Source organism: Marmota marmota, unplaced genomic scaffold (genome assembly GCF_001458135.2).
Source record: "Marmota marmota marmota unplaced genomic scaffold, marMar, whole genome shotgun sequence".
Classification (NCBI taxonomy): Eukaryota; Metazoa; Chordata; class Mammalia; order Rodentia; family Sciuridae; genus Marmota; species Marmota marmota.
In genome coordinates this window covers 2500474-2525722 of record NW_026000225.1, presented here as the reverse complement: position 1 = coordinate 2525722, position 25249 = coordinate 2500474, and the positions used below count along the sequence as shown (strand labels likewise).

Below are 25249 nucleotides of genomic sequence, written 5' to 3'. Positions count from 1 at the left end.
CCCCTCGCTCCGCGCGCCCCGGGCCCGGCGCTAGGGCCCCGCGGCGGTGGGTTTGGGCTCCGCGCCTGTTCGTCCGCGTGGATCTGGTCGTCGTGTGCTGTGCCGCGCCTTCGCTAAAATCGGGCGGGAAGTAGCAGGGACGGGTTATCACCGGGAGTTGCGCGCAGCTTTCCGCCAGCCTTGGCGCCCCGCGGGACTGGGCGTGGGAGGGGGCAAGGTGCATTGTCCAGGGAGCCGAGGTTAAGATGGGGCACTCGGAGGTTTTCTTTTTCCCCAAGAGACCCTAGGGTTACTTTAATATTTACGTGTACTCTTTCAGAAGAAGCGTGTGCTATCCACACTACCTTTCCTTTTACCCAGATCATAATAAACGGTGCGTGCCTGAGACAGTTGGAATGTTTGAAAAACTTGATGTGGCCAGGATGCTGTAGAGTTAGGATTGTTAGCTTAAATGACTGCTGCATTTAGGGGGAAAAAGGTGTAGTGACTTGAAAAACGTGTTTTCCAACATGAGACAGGCAATGAATTCATGTAGAATTTCAGAATCAGTATTGGAGTGATCAGATTTCAGTGGTTGGTGCAGCCTTGAAAATAAAGGGCCACTTGCCCACGTGCTTGAAGTCGTTTTTGAGCAAGTTCTTCAGATCAGCTGACTGCTAATTATAATTCGTACAAAACTATGTTGAGGTTGTAGAGGTTATATTCTTCTGGCCTTTGTGGAGCTTCTGCTACAATTAAGCTCGCCTCTGACAAGATTAAGACTGTTACTTGGTACAATAGCATAACAGCTTTATTTATATTAGTATTTATTAGTTTGTAACCACTTAGTTTGACTATAAAATTGGAAAATGAGAAACAATAATAGGCAGTGTTGCATACTGAGCCAAGAGGTCTAGATGCTTTATCTCAGGGATAATTTTTTTTTAAACAAAAGCATAGGTTGCTCCAAATATTTGAATACATGAGTTTGATTAGAATGTGTCCATATGTGAAATATGTACATGAGAGGTTTATATCTACTTTTGTAAAATAAGAGTGCTGGCAATATAAAAAGGATCAGAGTAAATTAATATGTTTTTAAAAATTGGCTTTAAAAATTCATAGGACTGAAATTAATCCTTTTATTTGGGTATTCAATAATTTCCAAAGCACATCTCTTATAATCCAAGTTCCTATTATATAATATCACCCAATGAACAGACTATGCACTGACATGGAAAAAAGGTAAATTTTAGGAAAGCCTTTATGGCCTCTTCTTTTCATATCTAATTTCTAAGTGCATTCTTAATTAAGAGTAAACAAATGACATAATGAAGCCTGAAGACTAATTTTCCAATACCAAAGTAAAGAAACAGTGATCTGGCTATTACTTTGTTGGAGTCTTGCACAATTTCATTTGGCATATAATGTTAGGACTTAGATTAATCTGCAGTGTAGGTAGTTGTGAAAGATTTATGTGCCTGATTTTTAGCTTGCCTTTAACTATCTTAAACATTCACTATTGAGGCTAGTACTTTGTGCATTAAGAAATTAGGTTTTGATTGGATTTAATTAAATAGTTTTAGCAGTTTTGATAATTTTTATAGGAATGACAGTTCCAAAATCCTGAGAATGAGAGTGGGGTCTAACAGTTTGCATATTGTGAGAGTAGATGTTATTGGAAGGTTTGGAGAGTTGGAGAAGTGTGTATTTGTGATTAAAGCATATTGGAACTTCCTATCAAAAGATTCTAGTGGTCCATCATTGGAAAGAGGAAAAGACTGAGAAATCTTTGTCAGTCAGTGTTTCTAACAGGGTTCTTTACTGAAGGCATTATCTTTGGGAAGGGAATGAATGGGTAGTTGTCATCCATGGATTGATTTAAGAAGAAAAAGATGCACATATTTTCTTTTGGAGTGAATCCTTAACCTTTGGGATTGTTGCCACCACATGCTACTATAGGCACTATCCCAGCTTTGATATTTGTGGGCATGTCTCTGGTAGATGAAGTTAAATAAAGGGAAAAAATGGAGGTAAGGAATACTCTAAAGCAGAAAAGTATACAAGCAAAGCATTATGAGGCTTTCTTTGGGAAAAATTTAGGAACTGTTAACAAAATCTATCCTGGTAATAATTATATATGTTTGTAAATTTCTTTTGTTATTTGTATTAAGAAATATGGAGACTATGTCCTTAGTGTGCTTTATAAACAATGGAACAGATTTAGAGTATAGTGTATTAAAGTATGTGAAAAATTACTGAATTCTTAACAACAACCATTTATGTTTGTCACTGTTGGAAAGTGTTAATGACTTAGTAAAAATATGGGCTCCTGTCCACAAGGCATTTAAGTGATGCTGTGTTTCCTGTGATAGGAAGACAAACCCTTCTCATTTCTCATTTCAAAACTTGCCTCAGGCTGGGCATGTAGCTCTGTGGTAAAGCTCTTGTTGCCATTCCCAGCACCAGAAAAAACAAATCAGAGCAAAACTTGGCTCTCCTATGGAGTGCCCGTTAAGCTCCCAGAATGCAGATAATTTTTTTTTTCTGTCTTTCGTATTGCCTTATCCCAAGGCCCTAGAACAGAGCTTGACTTATGCAGGATGCGAGTTAAATATTTCTGGTAAGAATAGTACACTGGGATACTCTTCCTTTTAGTGAAGGTCCTGCATACCTTTTGTTGTAGGACCTCTCCAGCCTTACCTTTTCTGCCAAGTCGGCAGCCCACCTTGAGCTCTTTGAATGTTACCTGTTTATACCACACTCTTTGGCATGTAATATCTTACTTGATGTTGTATTGTTATGGAAGTATTTCATATAGTTTGTTTCCTCACCCAAAATAGAAGCTCCCCAAGGCCAAGGAGTATTTATCTATACAGTCCCATTTTTGAGAACTGCCTTGGTATCCAGTATAATATATATAGAGAGAGTAGGTTTGTGTGTACTTATTGAATGAATATTAGTTACCATGGGAAAACATCAAAGATATTCAAAAGCATAGGCATTGTTAGTTGGCTAAACCTTGTATGCACATATGAAGCAGTATGAGAATTTGGAGCTAAATAAAGCAGTAATAGCAAACATTTATGTAGTGCTTAAAATGTGCCAGCTACTGCCCCAATCCCTTTACATGTTCATTTGTTTGACTCTTACAGCAATTCTTTGAAGTAGGTATAATCATGACCCTGTTTTTCAAATGAGGAGACAGAGGCACAGCAAAGTAATTGTTTCTAGCTCAAGATCATGATGTAAGTAATAAGTAGGCAGTTTGGCTCTTCAGAGTTCTCATGGCTTCTCTGGAATGTTTTACTTTATACGTCAAAGAGGGAAATCTAAAAGTTTCACTATTTTGCAGCTGTAAAAGATTCTCTTTTTAAAATTTCAAGGTAGCATAAAAGATTGCAGTGGCTCTGGGCTGAAGAAACAATGCTAAATTTTCCATATAGAAGAGGTTGATGATGAATTGGTCAAGGGAACACTGTGTGTGGAAATGACTAAAGACAGGGAGAGAATTTTGTATCTCAAAGCTGAGTAAGGAATTGAATTCTTTACAGCTATTGAATTCTAGAATAATGATTCACCAGAACCTAGGACAATGACTTTGTTAGAAATGTAGTGTTGAAAAACTTATGCCAAATAAAATAATACAAGGCAACATTTGATATCTTACTGCCTTTTTTTTTTTCTTTAAACATTTACTGGATTTAAAATCTTAATAATTTATCATGATGTGGGTGTTACTGATGGTTTCCTTTTTTGTCCATTTGCTTTGTCCTTTCATGGAATTTTGATCAACTTTTTCAGCTTGTATTGAGCTATAATAGAGAACACTATTGGTTAGTAGACTTCTAACCATGTAATATTTTTTTTTTTGGTGCAAAAAAATGTAAAATTGTGCTGTTGATTTGGTGACAGGCCTGGAGTAAAGTCAGTTGGAAGCCATGTGCAATTAGATGAGGGCTGCAAACAAAACCCAGCAAGATGAAGAAAAAATTATATTCTCTGAAAGTCCAATTACATATTCCTTTTATTGGAACTGACAATATAATTTGGGGGACATCGGGCATCAGCAATCACTGAATCTAAATGACTCCACAGTTAGGGAAGTGCACACATCACCCCACCGCTGTCCAGGAATCAGAGGAGGAAGTGCCCTTGAATGAAGCATGGGCCACAAACCTGGTTAGCAGCCAGGGTGGACACACACTTTGCAGGTATAGTACTCTGTATTATAAATCATTTCTACTGGGAAGGATGTTATGTCATTTGTTCTTGGGGGTTGCTTCATAATTTGAGACAGTGAAGAACTGACATGCTGCTATCATTTTAACATGTGATGGCTTACGTAGAAGCAAGTTATTATAAAATACTGCCCCAAAGTTTGTGTTCTGTTTTAATATCTGAGGAACTAATTTGGAAAAATTGAGTTAAAATAATCTGTATGGAAGTATTCATCCAGTTTTGGCACATAAGACTTGATTTTTCAGTCTCTCCCTTTAATGATACTAGGATAATTTCATGAAATCTTTACTATCCCATTTTATGAATTTTAGGTTCTAGAACTGGATCCTAAACATAGCTAGTATATTAGCCAGGAGTGTACATCATAGTGACCCAGGATTTATTATAAAATTTACAAGTCTCTTTGCTTTACCTCAGAGATTCAGATTCAGTAAGGCTGCATCGGACCTGTGTGTCTGTAAACCATCTTGAGGTGATTCTAGTGCCTCTCCTGCCTGTAAAAAGAACTAGCCCTGTATTTTATAGATAAGACAATCAGGGCAGAGTTAAATGACTTACCTAGAGCTAGTTCATTTGTACCAAAATTTTATGGCTAGATAGTACTTAATTCCAGAATTTTGGCTCTGAAGAGCCAAATTGCCTACTTTTCAGGTCATCAATTCCATAGCTCATTTTACAGCCGAATATAAAGCACGCTTGGGCATACTATGTCCAACTAATATACAAAAGCAGAAAAGTAGTATTTTGTCAAAATCTTGTCTTCTGATCAGGCCATCGTAAAGATTGAAAAGGCTATCACCAGAATTTCCATCCAGTGTAACCAGTGCTTTTTTTTATTATTATTTTCAGGAATTATTGATTATTTATAATATTTTGACTGTCTATCCTGTGGTACCCTTTAAAAAGTTTTTTTTTTCCTAATTGTATTTTTAAAGCTGAAGTGAAACATTAAAATTTCTTGTTGGGAATTATTTACTTTTTAATCACCTAAAATATAATGTTGTGTAAGAGTTTGCATGGCATTATTAGAATTTTTTTTAATCTGGTTGATTTTTAACTCTTTCTTTTTTTAAGGCATCTTACCTTGGAAACAGAGTACGATTGGCTTCTTTGTCATCTTTGAATATGAGAGATAATCCTAGTTTCAGCATGTCCTCAATAGAGACCAACAGACCAGCTTTATTTCTTCAAGAAGCCTTCCAAAGCCTGTTGGAGTGGCAGCCATTTCCAGAAGTAAATTATGTGTCAGATGCCTGTGAGTGGACTGAATGGCCCAGTGACTCATTAAAATATTTGTGGAAGAATATGGTAAAAAAACTGAAGAATTACATTTCAAGAAGCAACTCCAATACCATTTAGGATTTTTGAGCAGCTGAAAGAAGATAGTTCTGAAAATAGGAATGACAAGATTCTAGCACATTTCTTTATGTGTGTCTTACATTATCTTTGTTAACACTTTTTGTGTATTATTTTCCATTAGGTAATAGCTGGTAATTTGCTTATGATCAGAGATTTGTTTTTGTTTTTGTTTTTTTTCCTGTGTAGATAGAGAAATGACATTAGGGGAAATAGGAACCATTTGGTGGAATTTAGGCCCTTCTGAAATTGACTCTTATCAAATAGTCACTAAAGGGTGTGAAGTGTGGATAAATTGTTTCTTTATATAATGATGTGCTGCTTCTTGTTCATATTCATTATGACTTTAGTTTCATCTTTTTTTATCTTCTCCTAGCCTTTGTAGATGCCTGTTTTTTTTCTTGAAAAAGTTTTTGGCACAGATGGTCTGATTATCATACTTTTTTTTTCAGTTTAAAAATAAGAATTACATCTTCATATGTAAACCTTTGGTTGCTATTCTACCCCAATTATTTTTCAGGTTCAAGAATAGAATAATTTCCATTCTTTTCAGCTTTGCTCTTTTCTATTTTTATGTTCTCATTCAGTGTTTTGTTGTTGCTCTTATTTTCTAAATGGAAATGAAAGGTGATTTCTGTTTTGCAGTATCTGTCTGGAAAACCAGAATAATGAGTGGTAAAAATTTAAAGCAAGTGAAATATTTTAACCCTTGTATTAAATTTCCATCAAACTTCTTTTAGTGATGTTGATGTGTTACCTTCTTACCCTTGCCTTTTGTGTGTTGATGGAGACAGTAAGGAACAGGGATTTCTCCAAATGCACAGAAAGAGAAAGAAAGCTTTTCTAACTAAATGAAACAGTCGTTCAGTAAGGTCATTAATGTATAGATACAATTAGGTTGTTGGCTAGCGTTAACAATACTTGATATAAATTATATTGTCTTCTTTTTTTTACTTGTTATGCCCCTATAATTGATGATGAGTATCAATAATTTTCTCTTCTATAAATTAAGGAAAGTTTTTGCTCTTGTGAATCAAGTTTTACCCAATAGGAAGAAAAAGAACAAAATTTAATGAAGCAAAATTCCATAAGGCATTTGTTTAGCTTTACTATTTCCTTCCCCATTAGGCCTGTTTTTGTTACTTCATTCTTTTAATTCTTTCATCTTCTGTCCTATCTACTTACTACTTTGTCCCACTTCCACATTTTTACCCTCTTCTGTCTAGAATTTCTTGATTGATTTCTTTGTTATTTGCCTACTTCCACAATTTAGCCTCCCATTGAAAATGTTTTCTCTTCTCTTTACCCTTTCTTAAGATGAGTATACCTCCTTCCCCATCTGCTACTTTCAGTCTTTTGTGTTATCTCTTATAACTCAGCACCTGTCATCCTTGGCTCCTGCCTGTTTTACCTCTTGTCCACTTGTACTTTACTCTCATCCCCTGTGATGGTCCATTTCCTCTAGCACCTCAGTCTTGGATTTATTTCTGTCTGTGTAGCTTACTGATCTGTCCTCTGTGTCATCTAGCTCTGTTGCTTCTCAGCACCAAATTAATATTTTCTTCCTGTACTTTTTAGTCATTGTGCATTTACTCCATGAGCTCTTTTCTATTTCCCTTGTCCCTGTGTGATAGCTATTACTAGATAGATTTGTTGTCAGTCTCTGCATAGAACACAGATCCTTGCCGAGTATTTCCTGAGTAGCCAGAATGAATCAATTATTATTAACTTTTCTTAGAACATTAAGCTTCCTGTGTTTTCTGCTTCTAAGAATTAAATTGGTATTCTAGAAGATTAATACTCCTTTCAAGAGTTCAGATAGTCATATGGTACTGTCATTTTAACTCTTTTGTCAAGAGTTGGAGAATTTATTACTCCTGTTTTTTAAAAGATTAAAGAATAGCCAAATCAAGTTTGGGGTGGGGCATGGGAAGAACAGAAAGAGAAAGGTAAGTACTAGTAGAAAAGGACTCTATTAATTAAGAGTTTTTAGAAATGGAAAGAAAACTGAAACCACAGCTTTAACATTTATTAGGTAAAACGTCCCCTAAAAGAATAAAAAGTTCCAGTAATTTCATTAACTAGTTTTATGATTGCATTGTTTTTCCATTTCCTTTTAAGTTCTAAGAACTTTATTGTTAAAAAAAAAAAAAAAAAGACTTAATCTTGCAACTGTTCCTTTTATTTTTGAAGGACATGATGTCTCCTTAAATATTAACTTGTGTCATTTTGTAATTATACTGTTACATTCCCAAAGTGCTATTAACAACTGACTCTAGTTTCATGTGTGGGAAAACATAAATTGTGTGGTCTTGCCCCTTAGAACTCTAGTTGTATTATAATGAAAAGATAGCTTGTGGGGAGGCTTTATTTTATACTGTTTGTTGATTTACATTTCTCCTATTTTTCCATTATTCCTCTGTATGTTCTTATTTATGAATGTGCTGAAATTTGGTTTTTATAATGTGTTTGAACTGTTAGAGGCTGACTGATTTGAGTGTAGTTCTTCAACTTAAAGAAAAACTGTATATCACATATCATGGTAATAAGATATTAAGAATATCCCTACAACTAGGAACTGGTCATATTGAATACTCTTTTTGCCTAAGCCCTCCCTGTGACGGTGGTGGTCAGGTATCTGGGAGCTGAGAGAACAACTAAGTGTCCAGTAATGGTGCAGAGAGAGTCTCCACACTTCAGCAGCTAGTCCTCGGCACCACAGTTAGGTTACTAACAAGGAATTCATAGGTATGCTAAGTCTGTCTGTTTTGGGACTGTAGAGATGAATAAGGAATGGCCTACTGTCTCTGGAAGCTATAATTGAGTAGGGAATGTTAATAAGTGAATGATTGTAATAGCAACCAAAGGTCTACATATGAAGATGTAATTCTTATTTTTAAACTGAAAAAAAAATATGTGGCAAACGCTCTTATAGTAACAAGCTAAGGGATCAGAGTTCAGAAATGTAAAAAAAAAATCAGGAATATAAGTGTATACTTGGTAAATGTATATACATTTTAACGTGAGGTAGTAATTTGTCCCTTATTACCTGTGTGGATCAGGCAAGTTATTCAAAACATTCAGCCTTAGTTTCTTCATTTGTAAAATGATATTATCTAGTAGTGTTGACATATAGATTAAATGAGATAATCTGTATGAGATGCCAGTATGGTCCCTTATTCAGTTATTGTTTAGAATTTGGAGAAAAAACAGCCAGGACAGAACATGGAATAGGAAAAAAGAAAATTCTTTTTGGGGAGTTAACTCGGAACCACAGAGATAATGTGGCTGCTCAAAAATGCTTAGAATTCCCATTTTATAGTTTTTGCTTTTGCAATAGTACCTTATAATCAATCCCTTTTCTTTTCATTCTCTTTTTCATAACCAAAAGTTTATTTAGCTTGATCTACTTAGCTATCTTTCAGTGACTTTGGTGTCTCCTCATAACTGAAGCGCATTCTCCAAGAAGTTAAAATTTGTAGCAGTTGAGCATATTTGAAAAAAATGTACCACACACTTCTAAAGGCAGTTTAGCAGGAAGAATGTCACCATCATTGGAATAGGTCTTTGTAATGACTACTTTCCAGAAACTTGGAGTAAAAATTAGATAAAGTTTTCATACGGTTGTGGCATTAGGTTTTTATATGTATACCAACCTGAGTGTATTTCCTGGAGTATGTATATGTTTTTGAGACTGGAGCAAAGTTACTTTTTTTGTTACTTTAAAAGATATTATTTAAATCAGTTTCTTGAACAGACCCCGACTGAACAATTTACATTTCTGGTGTAGAAGAAATTGGCATAATCATTCAATATTATTTTGTGTTTGATTATCTTACTAAGTTACCCAATTTTTGATCTGTTGCCTAGACCATATTGATATATCAGGTTAGGTAAAAATTATTCTTCTACCCTGGGTTGTTTGGCCTTTAAAAAATTCATAGTGTGATTGAATTAATCTATTGTAGTTTTCTATATATAAGTTTTATAATTGGGGTAATTTTAAAATATCAGTACAGTCAACCCTTTGTATCTGTTGGTTCCATATCCAGTAGTTCCATATCCACAGATTGAGCTGACCCTAGATAAAAAATATATATATATATATATATTTTTTTTTTTTAAAGAGAGAGAGAGAATTTTTTTAGTGTTTATTTTTCAGTTTTCGGTGGACACAACATCTTTTTATTTTATGTGGTGCTGAGGATCAAACTCAGCGTCCCGCGCATGCCAGGCAAGCACGTTACCGCTTGAGCCACATCCCCAGCCAAAAAAAATATTTTTTAAAATAAAAAATTGTTTCTGTACTGAACATGTATAGATTTTTTTCCTTGTCATTATTCCCTAAGCTATATAACAACTATTTGCATAGAATTTACATTGTATTAGGTATTTAAGTAACCTAAATATTTAAAATACATAAGAGGATGTGTGCAAATACTATACCATGTTATATAAGGAACTTGACCATCTGCAGATTTTGATATCCCTCCTACTGAGGGAGGACAATATTGAGCTAGAATACTAACTCAAGATTTTAATAAAGTTAAAAATATATGTTTCTTTTAAAACTGCTTTCTAAAAAGTTTTATTTATAACTTAGAGGTTTAAATAAGTTTAGTATGTATTTTATGGCTGGTATTAATTTATGTTGACATTATATTCATAGGTAATCTGTATTCCCATAGAAGGAAAAATGTGCATTAATATTTGAAAGCTAGTTTAAGCTGATTATGAAAAGTGGCTCCTATTTGTGTTCACTGGAAGATTCTCAGTAGTGCTGTGGTCATGTGAACAATAGCATGTTTAATTGCCACAATGAATGTCTAGCTTGCAGAAATGTTTGGGAAATTTCTGCAGATGAGTAGAATGAGCTGAGGTACTGGTTATGTCTTTGCTCCCAGTTACATTCTTTGAGAAACTTTTTCCTCTTAGTGTTTTACTTGTACCTGGATTTTTTTAAAATTAATATTGCCAACAATAATAGTCACCTGTATGGTCAGGCTCATGGCATACCTTAATTCTTGCTATTATGTGATTTTCTAATAAAATTTATTGTAAAGAAATATACATGTTCATATATAATATACAATATATGTTTATATGGATAAGTAAAAAAAAAATTTAGGGGAGTTCTGCAGATCAATAGGTTTGTTGTAGAACATTGAATAAATGAGGAAATTGAGGAAGGCTATGCAACTGTCCAGTGACAGTAAGTGATGAAACCAGGACTTTAATGAAATCCCAGTCTTTCAATCACTTTTCTGTATTAACTTTTTAAACTTTTACCTTTAAAAATTTGGCTGTCTTATAAATGCATATTGTTTTGTGTTAAGGAGTACTCTGTTAATTCTGTTTTATACACATATTTTTTTTCCCAAAAAGAAAAGAAAGCAAAACAAAAAACTTTTTTTCCTGATTTTAGAAGTAATGAGGCTCAGTGTTAAGAGTAGTCATTGCTTAATGAAAAACCAAAAACAGATAACACAGAAAGGAATAAAGAAGCAGTGAAAATCACTAATAATTCTACCATCAGAGTTTAACATCTTGGATATATGGTTTCCTGACTTTTTCGTTGGTGTTATTTTTGTGGTGCTGGGGATTGAACCCAGGGCCTCAGGCATGCCAGGCAAGTGTTCTACCACTGAGCTGCATTGCCAGCCTGGTTTCATGACTTGATTTATAAATACATATGCATATATTTTCAAAGCAAATAGGTTCATAATATACATGTTATAACTCTTTATTTTATCTTGGCCACACTTCGATGATATTATAAGTCTATATCTTCATTTAAAATATTTTCCGGGGCTGGGGTTGTAACTCAGTGGTAGAGCACTTGCCTAGCACGTGTGAGGCACTAGGTTCAATCCTCAACACCACATAATAATAAATAAATAAAATAAAGAAATTGTGTCCATCTACAACTAAAAATATTTTTTATAAAATCTCACTTTCTAAAAATAACCTCTTTTAGGAAAGTTCTACATTTACAAAAAAAGTTGCAAAGATAGTATAAAGAGTTCTGATATACTCCACATCCAGTTTCCTCTATTATTAACATTTTACATTAATGTTATGAATAAATATCAATACATTATTATTAACAAAAGTTTTTACTTTATTCAGATTTCCTTAATTTTTACCTCATATCTTCTGTCCCAGTATCTGATCCCAAGAAACCATGCTACATTTAGTCATCATATCTTCTTAGATTCCACTTGTCTATGGCAGTTTCTCAGACTTATTTTTTTTATGACCTCGACAGTTTTGAGATGCATTAGCCAGATGTTTTTGTAGAATGTTTCTCAGTTGAGACTTGTATTAGTCTTCCTGGAGGAAACATGGTTAGACTAGAGTTAGGAATTTGGGGTAGGGAGATCATATAGGTAAAAGGACATTTTCATCACTTCATTTCAAAGGTGAATGTTGATTTTGACTTTAATGACCTTGCTGGAATAGTGTTTGTCAGATTTTTCCCACTATGAAGTTCCCCTTTTTTCTCCCTTTTACATGTTTTCTCTTGGCAACCCACAGTTAGGGCAGAGTTATCTACATATATTATTTGGAATTATTCTGCGCAGGTAATTTCTTCTGTCCAGGAGATTTATCTATCCTCTGTCATTTACTTATTAAATCAGTTATGTCAGTATAGACTAATGGATATTTATTTATACTTTGGGTTATCCAAAATTGTTGCTCAAATTTTTATAGCTGTGGCCATTCAGAGCTCTGTTGGTTCCTGTGTCCCTTTGCCATACCCCTATGATTATGGATTTATATCTTCATTTTTAAAACAGCTTCATGGAGTTCCATTGTAAGAATGTACCATAACCTACTTAACCATCTGGTTTGGTGGTAATTTAGGTATCAGATTTTTTCACTATTATAAACAGTACTTTGATAGGCAGTCTTCAGAAGACATTTATGATAATATTGTCTAGATATTGTATTCAGGAAAAAGTTATTGTATTAAATGGTCTGGCCATTTTACATTTTATGTGATATGAGACTGAAATATATCTTAAGCAGATTTTTGAAGAGTGATCATTTTCACCATACCTGTGGAAAATACATTTTTTTCCCCAAATGACTGTAGTCACTTAGCTCCCTATTTTTTTTTTCCTCTTGTGATCAGAGCTGATGGTGATACCTGTGGTTCTTGAGCTGCTTGACGTCACACCTTATCTCAAGACCTGTGCCATCTCAATGTAGAATCAGTTGCTATATACAGTTAACAGAGGGTGAAAAAAAAAAACAGTATTCTGAAGACAGTGACCTTACAGAAATCATCATGTCCTAGTCCTGCATTTTAGAAATAGGAAACTTACTAGATGAGATGTTTGGCCTGGAAGCTTTCAGAGAATCTGGATTTCTGCACAATTCTCAGGATTCTTTATTATATGGGTATGTTTTATATCCTATACAAGGAAGAATATACAAACTTTCTATGTTGGAAATTTTCAGACATATACCAAAGAAGACAAAATTGTATAATTAATTCCATATCCCTATCACCCAGCTTTATCATGATGATTTTGGCCAATCTTGTTAAAAACTCATATTCAGTTTCTACCACATATTATTTTGAAGCAAATATCAGATATTAAATCACTTCACTTATAAGTAATATATTCAGAATGGAAAATCTTCTCTCAAAGCATAACCGCATCTCATTACCACACCTAAAAATATTCCTATTCAAGGAGGATATTTAGTTACGAAAACTTCCAAAATTTATGTTTACTATAGATTAGAATCTGACAGTAGTGGAAATACAGTTCCTTGGTATAATCTCCCAGAAATTAAAGATACTGTCCACCAGACAGAATGGCCTGGATTTTCTTAAAGTCTGATGTCTGAGGGTCTTACCTGGAAGAAACAAATTAACCTCTTAGACAAGCCCTTCAGAAGTAGAGAGTTTTAAAGAATATATAACAGATGTCTCCTAACTATATGTATATGCTTTTTTCATCTTAACTATTTGAATGAGGACGAAGTTCCAAGGACCTATGATGACAAGAATTATTTTTCAGATTTTTCATGTTAACTGAAGCCATGGATGGGAGTACAGTGGTATGGCCATTCCACTCCAGATCCACCGTGGAAATATTTTTGAATGTCAAGTTAAGATTCCTGCCTGCTATATCCTGAGTTGGGATTTTACAATGCTTCTAAGAAAACAACATATTGATGTCATAACAGCATTTGCATTTGCTATTAAGAAGACTTGAGAGGAAGGAATATCCTTGATATCAGAGGTGATCCCAAGGGCGGACCAGGCAGCACTTACTCTCTTCAAGCAGCACATTATGTGGATTACTAGATTGTCTACACCTTAAAAGGGTGATTAATTTTTCCCAATGTTCAATATTGCCTTCTTGGGGTTTCACTTGATCTTTCAAATTAAATGAGATGCTATTTCTCTCTACAAAAACAGTTCTGTCTCAGAGGCTTTACAACCAGAGTAACAAACTTCTTAATAATCCATTGAATTTATCCTGGGATTGCCTCTGGTTTTTGACATGTTGTTAAAATATACAATGATTTAAATTGGAGATGGGGTGAAAAAGAGAAGTTTTTCTTTTGCTTTTTTCTGTGTGAGACTGAAACCAATCTTGTCTGCATGGTTTTATTTAAAATTGTTTTGCTGCAAATAGACATTTATTTTGCTTGCTGATATTATTTAGTACATGCAGATTCATGTTTTTAATCTGATTTAGACTCTTCTACCTTGCATTTGATAACTGTTGACTTTCCTTTGTCTTGCCGTTTTCTTTCATCAGTAGGCTATGTTATAGTCAGTCAGTTTTATTTTCTTCCATTTGGAGTACTTTCTTTAAGTTATTTCAGATTTTTGGCTCACTTTTATCTACTCCCATTCAATTAACATCTTTTAAGAAGAGAAATCGTGTGTTAATTTTCTTCTTGTTTCTGAATGAAAGTTGAAAGAATAATAAAAATAACCATTTTCTTATGCATCTCAGGTCAAGCATATTCAGGTATCCTAGGCTAAGGTACATTATGGATTTTAGATTCTTGGAAGACATAATATTTAGCATAGTATGCTGTGAATATAGGTTTTTAAAGATTTAGCTCTATAGCATTTCACCTTCTCTCACTATTTTAAGGTTCTTTAAAAATTCCTTCTTGATGCAAAAATACCTTTTTTCTTAAAATCTTTGCTTCAGAATTATCCTACTTTTCTTAAACTCTCTTGAAGTTTTCTCAAGAAAACCAGCTTTGTGACTAATTGAATTTCTTATCTTCTTTGTCCTTCAGTTTCCTCATCTGAAAAGTGAGGATATTAGTTAGTATCTACCTCATCTATTGTTTATTAAGTTGAATGAGATAAACTGTAGTACTGGGTACACAGTAAATACTCTGGAAATATTCCAGCCATCTTTTTTAACTTTTTGTTTTAAAATGATTACAGATTCACAGGAAGTTGCACAAATAGAGATCTCATGTCCCTTTTGCTTACCTCATCTGCCCCCAAAGTAGCAGAAGTATGAGATCACAACAAGAAAATTGCCATGGGTTTAATCCACAGAACTTATTAGGATTTCACTAGCTTATATACACTCATTTATGTATGTGTGTGTGTGTGTGTGTGTGTGTGTGTGTGTAGTTCTGTGTAGTTGATCATATATAGATTTGAGGAACCATCACCACAATCAAAACAATTGATCTACCACAACCTCAAGGCTTCCCCTTGCTATCCCTTTAGAGCTGTCCCTTATCCATCCACTGGTAACCACGAATCGGTTCTAGATTGCTATAATTCTGTCATTTTGAGAATATTATATAAATGAAATCATGCAGTATATGACCTTTGGAGGTTGGCTCTTTTCATTTAATATAATACCCTTAGAACCATAACTAGTTGTGTGTGTCAATAGTCCTTGTTGCTGAGGAATATTCTCTGGTGGAGATGTACTGTAGTTTAACCATTTGCCCATTATGGGACATTTGGATTGTTTATATAGTTTGGGGCTGTTACAAATAAAGTTGCTGTGAACATTTGTGTGCCGGTTTTTGAGTAGACGTAAGTTTTCATTTTCCTCTGTATTGCTTAAGAATGCGCTCACTAGGTGAAAGTATTTTTTTAATGCATCAGTGTAGGTGTCTTTGAAAATATATGCTTATATAGTCAGCACTTTTAGATATATATAGACAATTATTTCTTAATGCTGACTGACCATTTTAAATAATATAAAATGCCCTTTGTTTTAAAATATTTTTGTGTAAATTTGCAGTATGAGTCCAAAGTATAGAATCTTGTCTTATATGCTGTAATATTACATGTATTAAATAAATATTTCATTTTGTTAATGAATCCCTTTCAAATTTTGTTGACATTTTTCCTGTGGGGAATATTATTGTTCTCAGATACTAAATTTGAATGGAAAAAATTTCAAGTTGTATTTTATCAATGTGATGATGAATTTTTTACATACTTGTAAAGGTTAGCATGAAGAATTGGAATTCATTAATTGACTGATTGTCCAATAACATTGAAGTTGATTGAGCAATGTTGGCACTTTTGTTTTCTAACATGTTATTTGGGGCCCTAAGATGTTTTATAAAATCATTGTCTCCCAGATTAATAATAGATTATAAATCATTATTAGGGTAAGGCTACAAATATGCTTTTGATATATGAAGGACTCTTAATTGTATACCTATAACTTTGAGAAATTTTAAGTTTAGCATCAAAAGTTAACCTGGGGATAATATAAATTATGGATGGTGGACTAGCATTAACTTATTGGTAGATTTTTAGCTTTCCCAAATGTATTTACTGCCTTAAAATAACTGATGAAGGAAATGTTCTTTGTAAAAAGTTGGGAGAAGGTTGAAAAGTATTTTTTTTTTTAAAAAAAGAACTGGTTCTTAACTTCAATTGCACATTTTTATCATCTAGCTAGCTTTTGAAACAAAGTGAGTACCTATACCAGAGCCAGTTCAATTATAATTTCTAGAAGTGGTGCTCAAGCATAGGTATTTTTTTAAAAGCTTCCCAGGTAATTCTACTGTTCAGCCAAGATTGAAAACCACTGAATTAACAGGATTGGCTTCTATGCTCATATTTCTTTGCCCTAGTATTTCATACTGTTGTGCTTATCTATCACCTCTATATTGGGTTAGGATGAGCTGTATGTAGTTTTTATATTTGGCTCTGCTAAATTAATATTTTCCTGAAGGAAAAAAATCATGTAGGAAAAAAAATCACTGGTGAAGGTGAATGGTAGACATATTTAAACTATACCATAGTTTTTGTATTTATTACAGAAGAGTGTGTATGAAGTAGAGTCCAAACAATGAAAAATTCAGACTCATTGAAATGTCAAGTAGGAAATTGAACTTGATCTATAACATAGATAGGAAACTTTTTGGAAAATAAAGCATTTGGAAAACTTGAGTGGGGTGTGGGAGTGAAATATAAGTATAGATAGATTTCTGTTGTCAGTTGCAATTAGTTTTTTAGCTTAAAAAAAATCAGTATTTACCTATAATAAGTCTAAGTAGGCAAAGATAAACAGAAATCCCCACCCATGTTCACAGCCTCGAATGGATTTCTTCCATACTTTTTTTTGTACTATAGAAGCATACATAATGACAAAGGCTATGAGTTTTGTTTTTTAAGTAGGATCATATACTATACATTATTTTGAAGTTTGTTTCTCATCCTTAATGTATCAGGTATTTCTTCAGGCCATAGATACAGATTTGACTCAATTTCAAAATATAAACAGGGCTAAGGATATAACTAGAGTGCTTGCATAAGCATGATCAAGGCCTTGGGTTTGATCCCCAACATGGAAAAAATAAAATAAATTTGGTAGCCATTATTAATAAAATATGAATAGCCCCTTGATGTGGCTTTATAGAAAAATTTATTCAGCCAATTCCTTTTGCATGGACATTCAATGTTTCCCTTTTTGTTTTGTTTTTTTTTAATTTGCCACTACAAACAATGATGTAACACATATCTTTATATATATAACCTTAGGTACTCATGCTTTTATTTTTAAAGTATTGTTGTAGTTCATAGTTTGTTTTTGGTCATATTTCTTAGTTTTGGGGGACCTTCTCTTTAGTGAAAAATTAATGAGAATGTTGATTGATTTCTAGTTAATTGGTTCCTCTGGGTATTAAGTTGATTATTACATAGGAGAATCAACTATTTTAGAAATATTGGATACTAGTGAATCCTAGCGACCAAAATGGTTTTTATAGTTCCTAGAATCCCTTTGAATAGCACTCCTTAAGAGGAGGCCACAGAAAAGGTTAGAAGTTGATAATGCATGTCTTAGTGTATTAAGCCAAGAGAACGTATAAAGTCCTTTAAGTTCCCACAAATACATTTTAAACCACAGTGTCTTCTTTCTGTGAAGACTTCTATTGAAATAAGTGTGTCTGATTTACAGATGACATAATTCTAGAAGAAATAGCTAATAATATAGGTAACAGACTTTAGATTCAGAATACTCTAAAAGATCATAATAATGTTAAAAATGAGCAAGATAAAATATACTAAGGATAAACCATTTGAAAGAGTTGAGAAATGTTTGGGGGTGACAGGCAATCTCAAATGCACAAGATGAAAAATAGGAGTTTATTTGATCATAGGCTTATATGAGCTATTTCTGATGTGGCTGCTAAAAATGGAGTAATCTTAGGTTTCATTAGTGCATGCCTAGATTACATTGAGTCTGTTTCCCTGTTGATTGTCTAGTTAGATTACATTTGATGAATTGTTTTTAAGTCTATGAACCACATTCTAGATGAAACACTGGCAAAGGAGGGAGATAAAGAATTAGTGATGTATTGAGAAATGAAGCAACATGAAAAAAGATTGCTAAAGGAGTTTGGTTTTTGTACCTGAAGGACAAGAATGTAAAAGAACAGTGGTGGCAACCTTTTAAGGTTGAGGAATAGGAAGACTAAAATGGTACATAGAACTTATGGGACACATAAATCATCAGTAAATGTTTGAATCAATTAATTGAAATTACAAGGCAAAGGATTTTGACTTGATCTAAGACCATTGTAGTAAGTTCTTTCCAGCAATGGGATGGGCTGCCCTGGAAGGTAGTGACTCCTTACTCTTTAGAGTATTTCTAACCTGTGATGGATGACAGGAATAGGAGCTTTGGGAAGAATTCCACTCTAAGTAAAAGGTTGTACAACAGGACTTTAAATACTTTTTAAATTTTATTTCCTTATTTTTTATGCTAAATACTTTTTTAATTGGAATTTTATTTCTTGACTTTCAAGTACCTTAATTCTAAAACAGAAGAAAGTTCTGGAATGATATTGAAGTCTCTTTAAAAGTAGTTTTATATGGGGCTGAGATTGTGGCTCAGCAGTAGAGCACTCGTGTGGCATGTGTGAGGCCCTGGGTTCTATCCTCAGCCCCACATAAAAATAAATAAAAGAAAGGTATTGTGTCCAACTACAACTAAAAATAAATAAATAAATAGATAGATAGATAGATAAGTAGTTTTATAGAAGGAATTCTACTGATTCAAAGTCTACATAATTGTCAGTACAGGTATTTCAAAGGTGCTAAAAATTGAAATACTATAAGTTTTTATCTGAACCTGCACTGTGTATCGCTATTCAACCTGAAGCAGCTAGTCTGGATTTGTAGTATGGTATGGTTTTAAGATTTCATTTTTGTTACTTTGAAGAGAAGAAAACCCACAATCTTTTAAGCTAAAAGAATGAGTAAAAAAGGAAATTTCACCATTGAGAAATAGTGTCCTCACAGAGGCTTTTGGAAAGACAGGCATACTATCACCGTTAGACCAATTGTTTTGGATTCTGACATGGATAATAATAATACTATGAAATTTATGCTTTATCATTTACATAGGTTTGCATACTTGTAAATAAAGTGCATCTCTAGCATTTGTATAGGTTGGGACTGAAATCTCTCCTTTTATCTTTCAAATAATTGAAACAAATCCTTTAGGTTATAGAAATGGGTAAATATTATAAAAACTTTTTTATATGAAACTTTAAAAAAAAAAAAAAAAACACTAGCTAGTAGTCTTGGAACAGGTTGGAGGCTGTGGCCACTTAGGACACCATGGTTGGAGGTATAGGTTAGAGGTTAAGATGGGTTGGTGGATTTCAATCCAGCTTTCTTACTTAGTGGTGCACCATGGGATACTGATCGCCTATGTCTGGCCTTCACTTATAAAGGAGAGATAATGATAGCATTTAGCATAGCACCTGACCGTAGAGCAGACTCCATAAACCATCTATTAGTGTATATTCTGCTCTCACCTCTTCATTTCTTTTCTAGTTTTTTTCTTCCTCATTTAACAGGTCTTATAATCTCTGTCTCATGTCCTTTTTTTTTTTTTTTAACCTGGGGATTGAACTAAGGGGAACTTTACCATTGAGCTTTGAGACAGGGTCTTGCTAAGTGTCTTAGGGCCTCGATAAGTTGTTGAGGCTAGCCTTGGATCTGCAATCCTTTCTGCCTCAGCCTCCCGAGTTGCTAGGACTACAGGTGTGTGCCACCATGCCAGGTTTTGAACCATCTTAAACACAGCATGTCTAAAACTAAATTGTTATATTCCTGACCCCCACCTGTTATCTCAAACCTTCTCCTTCTGTATCCTCCTGTCTCCTCTGTTTTAGGTACACTCATCAGAGGAAGTAGGGAAAGAGGTTAACATCTCTTGTTGTGCTCTGGAGTTACAACTGTATGGGATTAAATTCCTGCTCCACCACTTATCTCCATGGGACTTTGGAAAAGCTAATTAACATCTAAAAATCTGTTTCCTCAACTATGAAATAGATATGAGAGCAATCTGTCTTATAGAATTGGGAAAAATTAAGCAATTCAGTACCTTAAGTAGTCAGTGTTTCAGATGGCCCCTGACAATTATAATGTCATTCCTAATTCCTCTTCTTTCCTCTCAGTCAAGTCGTCAGTGCAATTGGTTCTGCTTCAGAAGTCTCGGCTTCCTCTTTGTCATCAGCGCTTTTGCACCAGGGTTTCTTAAGCTGAATCCATTACTGAAAGCGGTTCAGAGTGTCCTGAAATTGAATGTACATTTCTTGAGATATATGCATTTCTCCTATGAAAGGCTTTTAGCCTTTACCATTGACAGTCATACAAGTCAGTAACCCATAGGTTAATAATTACTGGTTAAGACTCCTCTCTTGCCTGATTTTGTAGCCTGTAAATGAATACCTTCCTTCCCAGTGTCTCTGTCTCTCATCTGCTCTTCACATGGCTACCCAGTTAACTTAATTTTTCATACTATCCTGTGTACATAATTTTATTGACCCCTGTTGCCTGCAGTGATGGTTCTTACCCCTGACCACATATTAGAATTACATGGTAAGTTTTAAAAAATACTGATGCCCCAGTCCCATGCCAGACCAATTAACAAGTAACAGGCATGAGTATTTTGCTTTAAACTTTCCAGAAGATTTTAATGTGTATCCAGAGCTGAGAGCCTCAGGGCCACAGGGCAATGGACTAAGCACACATGGACCTTATTGATGTCTCATCAGTCTGTTCTTTTGTAGCCTAATCTCCCTCTTCTCCCACTCATGTCCCATCTGCTGTTCCCAGAACATGCTGTGTTGTTTCCTACCTCTTGGCCTTTACCTGTTGTGATTGCTCTTCCTAGAATGCCTCTCACCTTTTTTCTACCTGGGCATTTCCATGGCAATAACTCCCCTACTCCACCCTCCAGCTCCAAAGACAATTGTATCCCTTACTTTTGCACAAATTTCCATTATAGGATTTGCTGTGTTATAATTATTTATAGGTCTGTTTTCCAGAGTACACTGAACTCTTCAGAGATAGGATCCCATTCATTGCATTTCCTTCACGCTTCGTACCAGGCAAAGCAGCTCTCCGAAAGCCTAACAGAAAGTGAGTGAGAGTAAACTAACAGCAGCCTGCTCAGGGAATCAGGAGCTCTATGGGGCTGGGGAATATAAGTATACATGCAACAATAGCTGTAGTTAGGAAGGCTCCACAGTTTTGTCTTCTTCTATTGCTTTTTCATACTTCTGTAGAAAGGAAAGATAAAAGTATATGAAGTTTATCATCTAGGACTAGGAAAGTCAGGACCAGCTTTTAAAATGCCCCCAAACATTGAATGTTAATTGAATATTATGGCATAAAGTCACATCATATTTATCTTTTAAAGCCCAGAGATTTCTGAATGAGAGATGGGGAACCAGCCATTAGGATGGTGGCAGCTGTTTATTTAGCCCAGTGGATTATCCCAATTTAGTTACTGATCTAAAGATACCCTTATATGGACAGTTCTCTAGACATTATATGTTTCTAATTTTGGTCTTACCCCTAGCCTTTGTATTGTAGCTGCTGTCTAATCCTTTTCTTGGTTATTTTTAATACTTTTCTTTCTCCACATGTCTCAGAATTGTCCAATACATTATAAAGAATTGTAACTTTAATATGATTTATTCTTCCTGTTTTTAAAGTGCCCAGTGTTAGTTTAAGTTAAAGGTGATTTTGAGGGAGATTGCTTTATTTAGAAAATGATCTCAGAGATTCTTTTGAATATTGTTTTGGGGATGTTTGGATTGTTTATTTGCCCTCCCCTGCCAAAATACTTTCCACTATAAAATTGGTATAATCAACAGTAAATACTAGTCCTATGATTTGGGCATCTATGTCCCCAGTATGCTGCATATGAACAAGTAGAATACTCAAACTAGTTGCCTATTTCTTTAATAATCATGAATAAGAATGACAAGAGTTTTCTATTTCAAAATCAAAATATTGGTTGGAATTTATAACTTACCCTTTCACATTTTTACCTTATTTAAAAAGAATGTTTTATTCTGCTTAAAAGCCTTTTAAAAGACTCTGGTTCTATCAATAGCTCCTTTTTTCAATATGGTTTTCATGAAAGGTTCTCAGTTGGGAAAATAAAAAAGGATACTTTCCAGTTGGAAGTTTTTTTAAAAAGAACAATTTTGGGTAAATATGAATCAAAAAAAAAAAAAAACTGGGAAATATACCCTCTCCTGGCAATTTGAGAGAGAATATAATATTAAGGAAATGAAGAAATCAACTCTTACAATGAAAGCATTAAGGTCTAAAATGGATAATCATCTATTACTTCACAAACTACAGTCAGCCAAGGATACCCCTGGATTGTTTGTCCACTAACTGCTTGTGAACTAGTTCCTATAAAAAGGATTGTTTGTCCACTACCTGTTTGTGAACAAATTCCTATGTAAAGGATCTGGTCTCTGGTGTTTCTGAGAAGGGCCTGTTGGATTATTATAATTTTTAGACTGTCATAGTTCTTAAAGCTGAGTTGTTGATGCTTCTGTGTTTGTAGTGTTGCTTATTGCTGCTGCTTTGAAAAAATGAGCAATCACTGTACTTTTTAAAAATGCAATACTTTGTGCTTAAGTATTTAATCATGTACATTTATCAAGATACCTAGTCTATGTCTTCCTGTTGAAACCAGCTACCTGCTGGATTCTCATAGCTAAGTACAGTTAGAATCTCATAGATATTTCATTTCTAATTTGAAGTTAATTTTGGAGAGGAGGTATGGGGGACCAGGGATTGAACTCAGGGGCACCCAACCACTGAGCCACGTTCCCAGGCCTATTTTGTATTTTATTTAGAGACAAGGTCTCACTGAGTTGCTTAGTGCCTCACTTTTGCTGAGGCTGGCTTTGAACTCTCGATCCTCTTGTCTCAGCCTCCCAAGCCACTAGGATTACAGATGTGTGCCACCATGCCCGGCTTGAAGTTAATTTTTAACTGCTCTTCCTAAAAGTGATTACTTCTTAGCTTATCCAGTTGGAAATAGATCATATGTATTCACAGCACAACTATTTATTAAAAATCAGAAAATCTTGATTTCCCAAATATCTCAGTAAATTGATACTACTACATGATTGGGCATCTACTCTTCATACAAATCTTATAAATATTCAGGGACTTGATAGGAGAATAGCAGGACCATTAGAATATATGTCTGAAATTCTAGTAGTAAAACTTGTGACTTTGGGTTGTTCTTATGTGGACCCTTTCATTCTTACCCTGTAAATTTCATTCCACTAAAAATAAGATGGCAAGGGAACCTAAAATTACAGAACCCCAAATTAGGTTCTCTGATTACTACCTACAAGTGGTTTGACCAGGACTTTCCCTTCATTGTTACTTTATCTAGCATATATGTATATGTGTATGTGTGTGTGTGTCTGGATATTTACACACATGTATGTATATAATTTTTTAAATATGTTGTCAAGTTCTGTTTTGTGTAATTGATGTGTGCTCTTTTTGCAACAGTCATTGGAGGTAGTATTCTTATCCTGAATTTACATTTGGGCAGGGGGAATTTTGTCAAATAACTTCCTGTGGTCTTGACGCTGATAAATGGTGGAGATGGGATTTGATTGAACTCATCAGTACAGCTCTGTTAAAGCACCCTCTTAGAGCCTTCTTTTCCTGGGAAAGTAAGGTAGGCCATACTAAAAAAAAAAAAAGCTGTAGACTCCATACTCATTGGATACTTCATAGCCTAGATTTGGAGAAATCAAATAACTTTATCAGTAATTAAAACAACTATTAATTGATGGAGCTAAAATCTGAATCCAAGCTATTCCTCAGACACACACTGTAGCTTTCCTTTCTCTGTCTTTGCTTGTGATATTGCTTTTGTATATTGTTCTTTCCACTCCTTTTGCTGTTGAAAGCCTGTCAGTACATAGAAAGCTCAATTCGGTTGTCATTTTCACCAAGTTGCCTTTCTTGATGAACACAAGTGGAAACTTCTTTTCTTACCTTCCTATTGGAATGAATTTTTGTCCTTGGAGATGCTTACTCATTACTCCTTTACATGATAAAGTTTATGTATACTATCCTGTCTCATCAGATTATAGGACTTTTGAAGGCAGAACAGTCATTTATTATAACATTTTCTGCTAGTCATACGCATCTTGCCATTCATACAAATCTTGCGAGTGTTTGGGAGTTTCATAGTAGCAGGAATCAACTGTTTAACAAATGTTTGTTAGTGCAAATGTTAGTGCAAAATTTCCCACTAGTATTCTAATATACTTTTAAAAAATTAACTGCTTTAAAACAAATATTCAAACAAAACGGTGATAATGCTTCCTTTACTTTCACAGTCCTGTTATCAATTACTTCATAAAATTATGCTGAATTAGATATTTACATTTTTTTTAATACAGGCATAGTTTATTTTTTCCAAATATTTTCAGTCTGCTGTTGGTTGATCCACAGAGGTGGAACCCTCAGAAATAGAAGGCCTACTACATATATGAGTGCACATATATGCATTTTTTTGTTTTAATTATAATTTTTATTTACTTTCCAGTTTCATCCAATAAAGCTTATTCCTTTTTTTAGTTTTATTGATTTTATTTTTTTAAATACATGACAGTGGAATGCATTACAGTTCTTATTACACATATAGAGTACAATTTTTCATATCTTTGTATATAGAGTATGTTCATGCCAATTCACGCCTTTATACATGTACTTTGGTGGGTTTTTTTGCATTACAATTCTTATTACACATATATACCACAATTTTTCATAATCTGTTTATATATAAAGTATGTTAACACCCACATACATGTACTTTGAATAATGATGTCTATCACATTC

General features: G+C 34.3%; 1 protein-coding gene and 1 long non-coding RNA gene across 4 annotated transcripts in view; one reads left to right on the top strand and one right to left on the bottom strand.

Annotated features, from left to right (window-relative positions):
- The first annotated feature begins 27 nt into the window (after positions 1 to 27).
- Positions 28 to 25249, top strand: part of Slc20a2 (solute carrier family 20 member 2) — a 103309-nt gene continuing 78087 nt past the window's right edge. Inside the window, exons 1-3 of one of the 3 annotated variants that reach the window (XM_015506218.2) lie at positions 28 to 4193; positions 5296 to 5476; positions 13614 to 13923. The gene's annotated coding sequence lies outside the window, so the exon portion shown is untranslated. Of the gene's footprint in view, positions 4194 to 5295; positions 5477 to 9997; positions 12985 to 13613; positions 13924 to 25249 lie in introns of those variants that run through there. The other 2 variants (XM_015506220.2, XM_048792855.1) reach the window with 2 other exon arrangements.
- Positions 11678 to 20720, bottom strand: LOC125613260. Its single transcript, XR_007343765.1, has 2 exons — positions 20451 to 20720; positions 11678 to 14868 (listed from the first exon to the last, which is right to left on the bottom strand). It is a non-coding gene; the product is annotated as an uncharacterized LOC125613260 (long non-coding RNA).